At 44.6% G+C, this 14,192-nt stretch overlaps 1 pseudogene; it reads right to left on the reverse strand.

The window, feature by feature from the left end:
• Nucleotides 1–8,741: 8,741 nt before the first annotated feature.
• Nucleotides 8,742–13,988, reverse strand: LOC125527245 (annotated as a pseudogene).
• Between the last annotated feature and the right edge of the window lie 204 nt (nucleotides 13,989–14,192).

Below are 14,192 nucleotides of genomic sequence, written 5' to 3' on the forward strand. Positions count from 1 at the left end.
TCGAGATGGAGGGGGATCGAGATCGAGTGTCCATGAAATTTAAAAATATTCATGATAGTTTAAAAAGTGCCCATGAAATACAATCAAGGAATGAAGGCTACGATTTAAATACAATCGAGAAATGAAGGCTACGATTTAAAAGCTATTTGTTCACAATCTGCTTGCCCTTCTTTTTCGCAAATGGAGTTCTTCTGTGGACCGGACGTCCTTTAGGTAGGGTGGTCCTGCTTCTTCTTGTGGTGTGTGCTGCTACTTCATCATCGTCGTCATGTTCGATCCTCGGGTCGCCGTACTTGTCGAAGTCTTGCTCATTGGCTACTCCATCCATTCCGATGATCTTCCTTTTGCCTCTCCTCAAGACAACACGACTGGGCTTTGACGGGTCGGTAATGAAGAAGCATTGGTCCACTTGGGAAGCCAGTACCCATGGCTCATTTTTTGCGGTGACGTTTGCGCCCGCGGTCTTGGATTTGGCTTCGGGTATAACCATGGTGGTGAAATACCGGTCTTCTTTTAGGACGCTCTTGGCCCATCTGACACGGAACATCGGGACCTTCTCTCCAGCGTAGCTCAGCTCCCAGATCTCCTCGATCCTTCCGTAGTATCTGTCCTTGTCGTTACCGGTGTAGGATTCCATCGTTACCCCGGATTTCTGATAACCATCGCTCTTCATGTCCTTGGCCTCGGTGTAGAATGTGTAGCCGTTGATATCGTACGCCTCATAGGTCATCAGGTTGTGCTCGGCGCCCTGTGACAAGGCGAATATGAGTTGTTCTTCCGCGGAAGAATCCTCATGTAAAGGGTACGACAGAAGCTTCTTCTTGAACCAACGCGTGCAACATGAGTTGTGCTCTTTGAGTATATCTCCGTCCGTCCTCTGTTGGCCTCGGTCATTGTACGTCTTCTTAATAAAGGTTTTGTGCTGTACCACCCAAGGATCGACCACGTCTATGTGTTGTAGCGCGGCTAGGTTTGCTATTTCAAAGTCGGCAAGTCGACCCTCGAAGTCGACATGCATTTCGCGACGACCCTCACGGTGACCCCATCCAGCGAGCCTGCCGAGGTGCCTGTTGACAGGCAGACCAACGGGGTTCTCGATGCCTAGATAATTCGTGCAGTAGGAGATGCACTCTTCGGTCAGAAAGCCCCTGGCTATGCTTCCCTCTGGACGTGGCATGTTGCGAACGTATTCTTTGATGACACCATTCATCCTTTCGAACGGCATCATGCTGTGCAGGAACGTCGGCCCGAGTTGGATGATATCGTCCACGATATGGACCAGCAGATGCACCATAACGTCGAAGAATGCGGGCGGGAAGTACATCTCAAGCTCGCATAGTATCACCACGATCTCTTCCTGTAGCCTTCTGAGTTGCCTCACGCCAACAGACTTCCAAGAGATGACGTCGAAAAAGTTGCATAGGCCAAATAGGGTTTCATGGACGTGCGCGTCCATGATCCCATGGATTGCAACTGAAAGTATCTGCGTCATCAGCACGTGACAGTCGTGAGACTTCATCCCGCTAAACTTCAGCTTCGCTGGGTATAGGTATCTGCTTATCTTCCCCGCGTAACCGTAAGGAAGTTTTACTCCTATGAGGCAGGTGCAAAACTGCTTGATCTCCTCCTAACTTAGAGTGAAGCACGCGGGAGGGTAGTCATTCCCGGTCTTCTTGGCCTTCTTGCCTTTGCGACGACTTTCCGTGTCCTGCTTCGCCTCATCATCATCATCATCATCATGATCATCATATATAGCGTGAAGCTCCTGCCTGATGCCCATTGATTTCAAGTCTGCCCTTGCTTTCGGCCCATCTTTGGTCCTCTCTGGCATGTTGAGCAGGGTACCAAGCAGACTCTCGCACACGTTCTTCGTGATATGCATGACATCAAGGCTGTGAGGCACACGGTGGATCTTCCAGTACGGCAAGTCCCAGAAAACAGACCTTGTTGTCCATACCTTCAGCAGCGGCTCTGGCGCCTTTCGCTTCTTTCCCGGCAGTGGGCAGTCTTTCCAATTTTTCAACAGCTCGTCTATTTCCTCGCCGCTCTTCGTACGCGGGCGTCCTCGGGGTTCGGTTTCACCATCGAACAGATCCTTGCGTTTTCTCCACAGGTCATCGTCGCGAAGCCACCTTCGATGTCCCATGAACACGGTTTTCGAAGACCCGAGATCTCTATCTAGCTGGTGATACGTTGTGTCATCCATGTACCTGACGCATCCAGAAAATCCGTGGACCACCTGCCCCGCGACATATCCGTAACCGAGATAGTCGTGCACCGTCGTGAGCAGCGCGGCTCTCATAGGGAAATATTCTTTCTCTGCGGCGTCCCACGTATTGGCTGGAGTTTTCCACAGCGTGTCAAGCTCCTCTTTCAGCAGCCCCAGATACAGATTGATGTCGTTCCCTGGTTGTTTCGGTCCTTCAATTAGCATACTCATGTGAATGTACTTCCTCTTCATGCACAACCAGGGGGGAAGGTTGTACATCCACACAAACACAGGCCAAGTGCTATGTGTGCTTCTCTGGCTGCCAAACGGATTGACTCAATCGGTGCTCGCGCCCAGCACGATGTTCCTTGGATCGTTCCCAAATTCTGGGTCTTCGAAGTTCAACGCTTGCCACTGGCTCGCATCCTTAGGGTGACTCAGCATCTTGTCTTTTTTATCTATCTCCGGATCATTTGCGTCATCTTCTCGCTTCTTCTCCTCCCTATCCGCGTGCCAACGCATGAGCTTTGCTACCTTAGGGTCCGCGAAATACCGCTGCAGACGAGGAGTGATCGGAAAGTACCACACCACTTTTCGAGGAGCTTTCTTCCTCTTCTTGTATCGAGTGACGCCGCACACCGGACATATGGTAGACTCCGCGTGCTCGTCCCGATAAATGATGCAATTGTTCATGCACACATGGTATTTCATGTGCGGTAAATCCAGAGGACACACGATTTTCTTCGCCTCCTCCAAACTGGTCGGGCACTTGTTCCCCTCGGGAAGACGTTCGTGCCAGAATGACATGTTCTCGTCGAAGCATGCGTCGGTCATTTTGTGTTTTAACTTCATCTCCAGAGCCATGAGCGTTACTTTCAGGCGGGTATCCTCGGGCCTGCATCCTTCATACAATGGAGTAACCGCGTCTAACTCAAGTTGATCCATCTTGGCTTTCTCTCGGGCGGCAGCTCTTGCGTTATCCGTCTGCTTGAGAAGCAGCTCTTGAATATGAGGGTCCTGCACCCAGCCCATCGATGGTCCAGCGACGTCTGCTCCGCCGGCATCATCATCTTCATGATCATGCCCGTCGTCTGCTCCGGCATCTTCCTCATCATCATGTCCTGCATCTTCTACATGATGACTGTGTACAGCATCACCGTCGTGATCATCTCCTGGGGATTCTTCGTCTTCTCGCCCGCCCGAGCCGCGGTGGTTGTCTTGCTGCCCTTCCTCATTTCTTGCCCGGCCCCCATGGACGACTTCGTAGTCATCTTCATCACCTTGCCACCGATAGCCATCCATGAAACCACGCAAGAGCAGGTGGTCCCGCACCTGCCCGGATTCCGGGTCCGCAATAAGGCTCTTCAGCTTGCATCTTCGACACGGACATCTTATCTCCGTCTCGTTCTTTTGAAGCATCTCGGCCTTCGCGGACCTCAAAAACCTATTCACGATGCCTTCGGTCATCATGCGGACCATGGTCGCCTGCGGGGTAGAGCAAAACGATATTTTAGAACCAAGAAAAATTTGGCATGACTTTCCCTAAAAATAGGACCAAAAAGAATGCTTAATGCCAAAATTCTCGCCGAAACGGAAATGAATCAACATTCCGGCAAAATATTGGAAACTATCACATTTCAAATACCGGTACACCTCCAAACACAAACACATATGCAACACCACAAACATATGCAACACCACGAACATACATAGATCTAGCTAGGCCATAAAAAGTGCATGTGCACATTGTTGTAGGGAGAACAACATAAATATAGCTTCCCCCCTTACTTACCTATCAAAACAAGGTAATTTAACCACTTAAATTGAATGAATCTATGGTGGAAATGAGGTGAAAAAGAGGAGGCACCGAGACAAGGAGGAGGTGGAGAGAATGAAGTGGGGAGAAAGTGAGTGTGGGTAGGAGAGGCTGTCCAAAATATCTTGTTGCTGCCCACTTACTAACGGCGCACCAACTCTAAATGCGCCATTAGTAATCCAGGTTACTAATGGCGCACCTTCTGGTGGTGCGCCATTAGTAGTTTTGCAAAAAAAACATACTAATGGCGCACTATCCCACAGTGCGCCATTACTAGTTTAAACTAGTAATGGCGCACGGTGGAACAGTGCGCCATTAGTAGTTTTGCAAAAAAGGGAATGAAAAATATAATAAAAAAAACAACATTAGTGGCGCACTTTCCGGCAGGTGCGCCATTACTAGTTACAACTAGTAATGGCGCACTGTGTTTGGATGCGCCATTAGTATGTTTGGACAGGCGCACTAGTTAAAAAAAATTGATACTAATGGCGCATCCTGGGCCAGGTGCGCCATTAGTAGTTTTAACTCTAATGGCGTATCAGAAGGTGGTGCGCCATTAGTATATACTAATGGCGCACCGCTTGTCTGGTGCGCCATTAGTGTCAATCGCATCTATAGCCCTTTTTCTAGTAGTGTTTGTTTGCAAGTTTTTGCTTACTAAATTAACAGCAAACAATACCTCATACCAAATGACTATTGCCACGATAAATTCATACTCTCCAAGTTCATTATTTGCCAAACCTAGAGCCTCACTGCTTGCCTTTGGATCACTATCAGTTTCAGATACACGAAATTAAAAGAAAGTCTATAAATGTTATGGTTGGATGTAGTCAAAGCCTAAAGGAATTACATCACTATTAATATGAACATATTGGTTACCTGAAGTAGAGCCTCCCAAATGTCTGAACATTGAAATCTGATAGCTTTAACACTTTCAACACGACTCTCCCAACGCGTAGCGGACACAGACTTGAGAGTCAATCCTGATACGTTTTATTTCAAAATATGCCATTTCTTAGTAGAATTGGAAAAAATTGTATAGATGCGTTGGGTGATTCCAAATAAGTCCTTTGCTCTACCACAAGTCTTGGCCATATCACAAAGTGTTAAATTAAGGCTATGACAACCACAAGCTGAATAAAAAGCTCTAGGATTTACATCCAAAAGTTTCCTTTGTACCCCTTGATGCGTTCCTTTCATATTTGATCCATTATCATAACCTTGTCCTCGCACATCATTTATATCAAGATCAAGAAGTTTTATCTCCTTCTCTAGCACATCGAAAAGTCCTTGGCCGGTTGTATCATTTACATCTAGAAATCCTAGAAAGGACTCTTCTATGCAAACTTGACTTGAAGATGAATCCACATATCTTATAATTAAAGACATTTGCTCTTGGTGGCTTGCATCAGGGGTACAATCAAGTATGATAGATAAATACTTTGAGCTCTTTATTTTCTTGATAATTTCAGACCTAATAGAAGAAGCAAGCAAGTGTAGCAATTCATCTGAATCTTATGATCAAGATAATGAGCATGAGTTTCTTCATTTGTAATACGACGAACATGCTCCTGAATAACGGGGTCAAATTCAGCCAACATCTCTACCAAACCCAAGAAATTACCATTGCTATCTTCATACAGCTTGCCGTTAGTACCACGGAATGCTAGATTATGCTTTGCAAGAAATTTTACAATGCAAACAATTCTGAATAATACCTTTCTCCAATGGTCCTTCTCTTTCTCAAGTTGTTGTTGAGCAACTTTATCAATAGTTTGATGTTTTTCCAATCTACTACGCAACTCATGCCAATTAGTCATACTCGAAACATGATCCACACTTGTCTCATGATCTTTTAGTCTATTGGTCATATGTGACCAATCATTACAGCCCTCATTTGCCAACTGACCTTTCCGATGACCTTTTGTAAATAATTTACAACCAAAACAAAAGACTCTATCAAGTTGTTCAGAATAGACAAGCCAGTCTCTATCACAATGCTCTCCATTTGATAGGATTCTAGTATAGAATACTGAAGTAAACCTTTTACGATATCTATATTTGGGACCTTTAACTGACTTGTCTGTTTTTGGACCCTTCTGTGCTAAGATTTCAATCTATTTAGAATTAAGAGAATCCCAGTTTCTTGGATCAAATGTATCAGACCGAAAAGAATCATCAACATCCTCATGAGGTGAACTATTCAAGTTAACATCAATATTATCTTCCTCTACATCCATATTATCTGTCTCTGTATGACTATCTCTAGAATCATTGTAAGGAACAATTGCAAGTGCAAGGGTAGAAGGATCCGTAGACTGATTACCAGATGACACTTGCGGTGCCTTTTTTTAACAATAACAAATCTGTCCATACCACATTTATAAGATTTATTAATTAAATTTTCTTCTTTTGCTTTTTTCTTGCACTTATAGGCACCCGACTGATGTTTCCCCATGATGACTCAAATCTGTATTATTGAAAGACAAGATAAAGAAGATGAATAAAATAAAATTGAATTTATACGTAGCATATATCAATTGGACATCATGCGTCAATGATTGGGAATTAGACGAACCGTCTAACTCACCTAATTTCCGGTCCTGTGATCTTTAACCGGGAAGATAAGAACCAATCTCTAATGAAGTAACAATCCATGTCAATAAATAATTAGAAAATTAAGAATTAGGATTTAGGAGTAGGAACCGAAGTTAACCAAAAAGAATGACTCGCTAAGCACCTGAAGGCTAGCGTCGGTGACCGATCAATCCGATGAGATGACGTTGACGAGTCTGAAATTTAAGAAAGGAGTCAAGGAAGTCAACGGCGGCACTGCAGTAGTGGCCTGTCGCTTAAGTCGGCCTGAATCCGAAATTGGATCGGTCTAAGGAGTAAGGACCAGGGACCGAGCGAGAGCTACCGAGGGAGGAGGCGGGACTGAGGCGTCGACGTGACGACGTCAAGGGCTCCAGGCGTCCAGCCGTCGAGGGCTCCAGCGATCCGATCCCTGTAGGCTGTAGCGATCTAATGTTTTTTATGGTAGCGATCTAGTATTTTTTAATATAACGTAGCTAATTAGCGATGCCCTTGTCGCCTTTTTTCTGAGTGCTGCCTCGTCGCCTGATGTCGTAGCGATCTGGAGGAGTCCCAGCGCTCCGTCCGCTCGATGGCCTCGCTCTCGCTTGATGGGTCTAGTCGCTCGCCGCTCGGCCCAGTTATGTTTACTGTTACTATACCTATATAAAAAAATATGGGGCCCCTCAGAATTTTGGGCCCTGTGCGGGCCGCACCTTTGGCACCACTGTGGGTCTGGCCCTGACGTTTTGCATCTATACAAGGCCACCAATAGTAGTCGAGACAAAAATAATGATATTTTCTCATACTAACAACATATTTAATACTTGCATGCATGCAGTTATAATGGCAGTCACATGCATACTTCCCTCACTCAGTTTCCTTGCATGCATGTGACGTATTAATGAACCCAAAAAACGAAAAGAAATGCTGACTTTCAAAGAAGGCATTAAATTTTACATTGGTACCTGTATTTTGAGTTTATGGCCTTGTATATAAAAATGGAGGGAGTATATGTTACTTTTATGGGTTGATTGAACATCATGTGCATCCCCAAGACCATGATTAGTGTCATCTGCTAAAAGTCTACAAGGAGAAGAGATGCATATGTGGATGGCCACCATGGAAGAAGGATCCTAATCGCATAATATATTTGACCTACTCCTCTTCCTTCAAAGCATCTCTGCCTACTACAGTCTCCTTCCCCAGCGTCACTTCTCTAAGCTTGATGCCATGAAAATAAATACCTCGTGCGGATCTCAAGTTCATGCCAATGAGCTCTTGAAAGATGTTGGAACATCAACGAACAGTTCTAGGGTTACGGGTCTGGCTCAACTGGGTTCCGGCAAGCCGAATTCTTGGTCGATGAGCCCAAATTGGCAACGGGTGGTGCCTCCATTGTTGATAATGAGAGGTGAAAGAAATCAAGATTTCTCGATGTTCTATACGATGTTCCAAAGTTTGCAAGTGCGGACGGTATTTGTTGTTTATTCATGAGTATTCGCACAATGTTGCACACATGTTACAAACATTTTGGTTTTATGCTTCCAAAGGATTTTCTCTTGCTGCAAATGCATTTCTTTGTCCTTGCCAGTGTTGTTCATATGTTGCACACATAGATTTTTCATGCTGCAGGTGTTGTGACACATTTTCAACAGTTTTGTTGCAAGGGCACATTTCACACGCTACAACACTTCTTGTTGTGATGGATAGAGATCCCAGATCTAGCACTTAAATGAATCCAACTATGGCAGAGACGACTGATTTTGTTTTTCTCGGTCAGACGACTAACAATAAGGGATAACCATTTGATAACATATGTGTCGGAGTGTATGTCATGACACCATAAAAGGTAAAGCATCGAAATTTTTTGTTTTATTTTTTTGGGAATAAAGCATCGAGAATTGATCGACTGGCTCGGAAAATGTTCAACCCAGCCAAAGGCACTACAAACGCTGGTCCTAGTACAATACACAATTTCTACTTCCCATCGCTCGCTTGGGAGGTACCGACTAACTCAGGGAGGCTAGGAGAGAAGCTCCTATATGCTTGTAGCTGTCAGGAACCAGCTTCTGCAGATCCAGATGCAAAGTAGTGTCTGGTGTGATACATGTTTAGTCTAGATACTACTTGCTAAACCAGTTGATCGAAAGATTTGATTATCATTATGCTTGCGCATAGTACGATTTTTTCTCATAGTTTTCTCACGGGTATACACAACTTTTGCATGATACATGAGTGATGAGTTACATAGTTTCTCATAGTATGATTATTTGCATATATAATTTTCTCTATATAGAATTTACATATATAGAATCTACTACCACTTTGAGAGCCCGTGGATCGGTGTACGCGTCTTGATCCTTGTACAAGAAGTCCAACATCCGTGTTGAATTCACCACCGCCTCTAGGAGCAGCGTTGTTGGTCGCACGGTGGCTGGCTTGAGGAGCTCCTCAATGATGTCCATCCATGACTCCTCTATGAGCTCGCTGAGCTTTTTATATGCATCTTCCTTTGCAGTGTACTTGTTCTCCTCCATGCACGCTTCCACCGTTGACATCACAGGCCTCTCGCCAGAGCACTGTTCTTGTTCTCGCTGATTTATGAGAGAAAAAAGAGGGTCATATTAAAAAGGTGATCATACCCATCTATTAATATGGCTACGTGCATCAGTGCATCAATTGATGCAGAGACCAGGGTATCCTTCTTGGGTTAAATAACTTCTCTACTCACTCTGTAAAGAAATATAAGAGCGTCTAGATCACTTTTATATTTCTTTCCAGAGGGAGTATTAGTTAACCTATATTTTATGGCAAGTGGTTTCTATGACTAATTAATTATTATACCTGTTCAAAAATAGATGGTGTTCTAGAATTTTTTTTGCCAAAATTCTCTGAGGAGAATGTCGTTATATACCAAATTATTTGAGATTTTTCAACTACAATAATATCACTAGATTTACCATGTAAAACATTTCAAAGTTCAGTAAGTTTGTAGTTTATGACAGTATATACATATTCATGTTTAGAGTCTTTGATACTATTTCATAATGGAGGGATTACATCAATTTACTTAATTGGCTTTTAATTGGCATAGACATCATGATGCACACAACTAGGATTTATTGTTCTTTTGGATTATATTCACTGCCAAATAAAAGCGACAAGCTACAAAACTAGAAGGATCCCAAACTTATCCATGAACCAAAAACTGCAAATAAATAAAATATGGCGTGTATTTACAGTTGTAAGTGTGTAACCTCGTGCGAAGCCACATCGTTGATGACACGGCCAATGACACAAGAGGCTCGCATAATTTTAGGATAGGTCATGCCCCACTCGATGGCATCTCCGCTCGCTCCTATGACAACGAAGGCAAGGCATGCAACATGCATGCAACAACAGCTAGGCACTGAGAATCGCAGGTGCTCCTCAACGGTAACAGGTGTGTCACTTTCCTCACGCCATTTTGCCTCATTGTAGTAGCATTTCGTAGCATCGATTAGCTGCATAAGTACAATGACATATTTATTTTTCACTGGGAAGTTGATTGTCTACATACATACACATGTTTCTTTCACATAGCAGATTTTTTAACGAGCGAACATAAACGAAACAGAAGCTTCATAAGCATAGATGTTAACTTTTAAGACGACAAATATCAGGATCTCAGTTTTTTAAGTCTCGTGCAACAAAGCCAACTGTTAAGATGAGCCATATATTGAGTACACTGTTTATGAGTTAAAGTATTTTAAATTTCAAATTTACGAAGAGTCTTGATGATTTCATCACTTTTATCTACGCGTGCAAGCCTCAAGTGGCTCTGCATCAATTCCTGCATGCGATTCAGAGGCTTCGCACCATAGTGCTAATTCTGTCCATACATAATGATCCTATGCGTGTATTTCTCGGTTTATTTTCTTGAATTAATCATGTTCGTGAGACATCAACTTACTAGCTTTTTTACATAGTCTGCATGCTTGTTTCCTTGACTATCCAAATCTTTTGCGATGACCTTCATGGTAGCGAGTACTTTGCTGTAGAAGAACTTCATGTAACCTGGGAGGTGTTCAGCGGCTTGCTCATCCCACCTATAAAGAATAGAAAGTTCTTCTAGAATTAGTACCAAGCAACACATTAATTGGTTGTTAAACCATCCTAGCTCACATAGATATATAGAGACCTTTCCATTGCCACGGTGAGGAGCCTGCTTTCTTCTAAGGTGCTGTAGCTGTCGTAAATGTCATCGAATATCGATATAAATGTAAAGAATTTTGTGAGTACGATTCGTCCGTATGAATATTGTGGCTCAAACAAAACTCCTAACATCCAAAAGTGCATCTCCACCATCCTGTCTCGTGCGAAGCTCAAATGGTCTTGGAGTTGCAGTTCTTTCCACCACCTGCAAATAAACCATGAACTCAGATTGTAATGGTACGACGAGAATATGGAAACCAATTCAAGAGTTAAGGGGCATAGGGTTGTGTCTGCCATCAGATTTTAGTGGTGTACTCCCTCCATTTTTGTATACAAGGCCATTGTCGAATTTACAATTTGCAACTATACAAGGCCACTAACATCAATCGAGGTAAAATTGATAAGGCTTGCCTCGTAGTAGCAACCGAGAACATTAATACCCCTTACATGCATGTGGGAGTGAGAGGGTTGGTGTGCATGCACCACATTAATCAGACTACCCATAATGAGAGTAACATAGGTGATAACATCACATTTATCTAGGCAAAATAGATAATGTGACATGTAATTAATGAAAAAAGAGATGCATGTGGTAACATAGCTAGTTACTTAACATCACACATATCAAGAAAAGATGAGTCTACAACCTAATAAATGAAGTTATGCATAACACAACACATATGTTACTATCCATTGTGGAGGTAGTAACATGGCCGCTCATAGGCGCCGGCGCACCGGCCCAAAGTTGGGCCGGTCACACCAGGACCGCGCGATTTAACAATTGGTAGCCGCACGATCTTTCCTCCACTCGTTTCTTCCCCAGCGCGACGACTTCTCTTCGAGAAAAAATAACAGATCGACATCGCATCTCTCCATGGACGAGCACACGACCGGCCTCGAAGAACCACCCCGCGCGCTCACCCGTCGCCTCGCTTGCCGCCGGTCGCCGCACTCGCCGTCTCTGCCGCCGCACTCGCCGCCGGTCGCCGTCCTCGCCGCCGTCGTCTCATGGGTTTCTCGCCGAATCCATGCATGCAGCAAGCTTTCACCCCATTGGTTGCACCTCCCTCGCCTGGTGATGGTCGCGGCTCCGGCAATGTCGGTCGCCAGGCGTAGCACCCAAAGCGACGAGCTCGCCAGAAGGAACCTACATCGGGTTGCTGGTAGCAACAAAAATGTCCGTTGGTGGTAGCAAAAAAATTTGCTGGTTCCAGCAAAAAATAGCTCATAGTTGTCGCCACCCCATCGCCATTGTAGCAAAATCGATCGCCGATTGTAGCTTTTCTGATTGCCGGTTGCAACAAAATCATGCGCTCTGCCATTAGTGCAGTAAACACTCCGAGGATGCAGCAAAAATTGTGGTTGGTTCCAGCTTTTGATTTGCCGGTTGTAGCAAAAACAAAAGCTGGTTCCAGCTCTAGCTTTGCGTGAAAACAGATCGTTTGCTGCAAAGCCATCTCTTGGTCACTACTTTCGTCAGTCGCCGTGGTAGCAAAAAAGCTCGCCGGTAGAAACTTTTGTCTTGTTGGATGCAACAAATGAGGCGACCACCGTCGTCGCCATAGAAAACACTCCAGACGATGCACCAAAACTAAATGTTGGTTCCAGCTTTTTATTTGTCGGTTGCAGCAAAACAAGAAGCTGATTCCAACATCCGTCTTGAAAATTATCCAACTCGCCGTGGGTGCTGGAAAAATAGCCGGAGCTGGAGACGATGCGCTGGGGAAAACGTTTGAGCTGCGCAAGCATGGAGTGCAGCGACAAGGGGCTCACGGGGAAATCGCTGGTCGCGGGGGTGGACGACCACCTCACTGACGAGATGTGGGCTGCACCGACAGGGGCTCGATACGGGAATGGATGGCGGTCTCGCCAGCGAGATGTGGGCTGCAGCGACAGGGGCTCGATACGGGAATGGATGGTGGTCTCGTCGGCGAGACGCGGGCTGCAATGATGGATGGGGGAGAGATGCAGCTGGACGTTGGAAAAAAATGGGTGGAGAAGGAGAAGGATAAGATCCGACTGGGCTCATCTCGTCCGTGAACACGCGAGTGCGTTGGTAGCAGGAGACCGGCGCAATCTTCCGCCGGTCGTCCGGAGGGAAACGTTTCCCTAGTAACATACACTAGTAACATGTGCATGTTACTACTCTAAGTTACTCCTCACTGTGACTAGTCTCAACCAACAAGGAGTGAGAGTTGTCTTGCTGTGCGTTGAAGAGCAAAATGCACATTAATTAACACGTCAAGTAAGGAGAAAAGACTAGCTTGCAACATTAACTTAAGTAGGCATTAATTTCTACCTTGATACCTGTAATATGAGTTTGTGGCCTTGTATATAAAAATGAAGGGAGTAATATAAATTGCACGGATGGATAAAAGGTGAAATTTTGCCTATATACTAGCAGATTTCGTCATAGAGAGTCACTTACAGAGTAAGAGCCCTCAGCTCCTCACAGTACAGGGCTTGCAGAATACTGAAATCCAGCTTTGCAAGCTCCAAAATGGCATCATTCCTTGTAGTCATTCTCTCATAAACTGAGATGAAGTGCCGCGCTTCAACTCTTCGAGGCCTCCTGAAAAGAGGCGTTTCCAGTGTGCGCCGCACCTGATCGAGCAATATTGATGGTGGAATTGTTTGTTGCTCCACGGCACACTGGAGATGGCCTTTTGTGTAAGCCATTGCGCTGCTGAGTGTTTCTTCACCATGTGTTCGAACATGGGCAGCGTTGTACATGCACAAGAGGCTTCTTGTTTCATTGCAGGTAATCTTTCCTTCGTCATCTATGAACTTTAGGAATACATCTGCGGCATTGTCATGTATAGTACGTATTCTATTAGGAAAAATGTTTTTTGAAAATCTCACCGACCCATGTCTTTGAGATTCTAATTATGTTTGTTATACCTGGTGAAATATTCAATCCCTGTTTCCTGAGCAAATAAAATCGAAGGGCCGTCGTGTGAAGATCGCGGGCTTCATCGCCGGCATCATGAATCCCACACAACAAATCATTGATCTCCTTCCCATAGTGGTAGTCCAAACCAAGCCGCTGTAAAGTATCGACAAGCTCAAGCTTGCATGCCGAGGCAGATCAACAGAACCCGAACCGACTATTCTTGCCCTCAGCTCTTCTTTCATTACTTCAGCCTTGTTTTTCATGGAAAGACACTGCAAGAGCATGTAACATTAGTACTCACTTTGTGTCCGAGGTTATGCTTCGACAAAGTACTCATTTTGCATGAAAAACATACTTCATGATGTGCGTTATATTATCCGCTAAACCTTAAGTAGACTTCTACAATGTGTAAAACGACATCTATAAAGAGTTGTGCAACGGAAGTACTACTAGTTCATCCAACCTAGCTCCAACAAGAAGGTACGACACTGGAGTGTGCTGAT

The sequence above is a fragment of the Triticum urartu genome, unplaced genomic scaffold (genome assembly GCF_003073215.2).
Source record: "Triticum urartu cultivar G1812 unplaced genomic scaffold, Tu2.1 TuUngrouped_contig_337, whole genome shotgun sequence".
Lineage (NCBI taxonomy): Eukaryota > Viridiplantae > Streptophyta > Magnoliopsida > Poales > Poaceae > Triticum > Triticum urartu.